This window comes from Penaeus monodon, chromosome 24 (genome assembly GCF_015228065.2).
Source record: "Penaeus monodon isolate SGIC_2016 chromosome 24, NSTDA_Pmon_1, whole genome shotgun sequence".
NCBI classification, from domain to species: domain Eukaryota; kingdom Metazoa; phylum Arthropoda; class Malacostraca; order Decapoda; family Penaeidae; genus Penaeus; species Penaeus monodon.
Genome location: NC_051409.1, coordinates 39383109 through 39383620, shown reverse-complemented (window position 1 = coordinate 39383620; position 512 = coordinate 39383109).

Here is a 512-nt window from a genome sequence, read left to right as displayed (position 1 = left end):
TTTAAAAATTAGACTAAACACACACAACTTTCTTAACGTAAATAGAATTCGATGTTAGTCTAACTCCAGAGCACAAACATCTGTTAATAAAATATTAGGAATAACAAGAGCATGCGTCCCTAGGCCTTGCAACAGGCCGTGTTAGCAGAGCCTTGGAAGTTAGTCAGCAGAATCGCCTCGTGTCCTCCACACCATCGACACCATCTTCCTCAGACAGAGGCACTGCCCGGGGAAAACATCACATCGGAATCAGATTTAGACGTTCGTTTGATGCCAAACCTGCCATAAAAAAAAAAAAAAATGCATAGCCGAAATTTATGACTACTTGAAAATTATCTGAACCTTAAATCTATCACCAACTGAACCATTCATCAGCAATAAAACGAAATGAAACGTAACCGACTTCGAACTGCGCATTACAGTGAATTTCAACGATTAACAATGGTATATGTATGACGAGGTCTGAGTACACGACTGAGACATTCTAAAAGTGACCCACATTTTCCGTACAA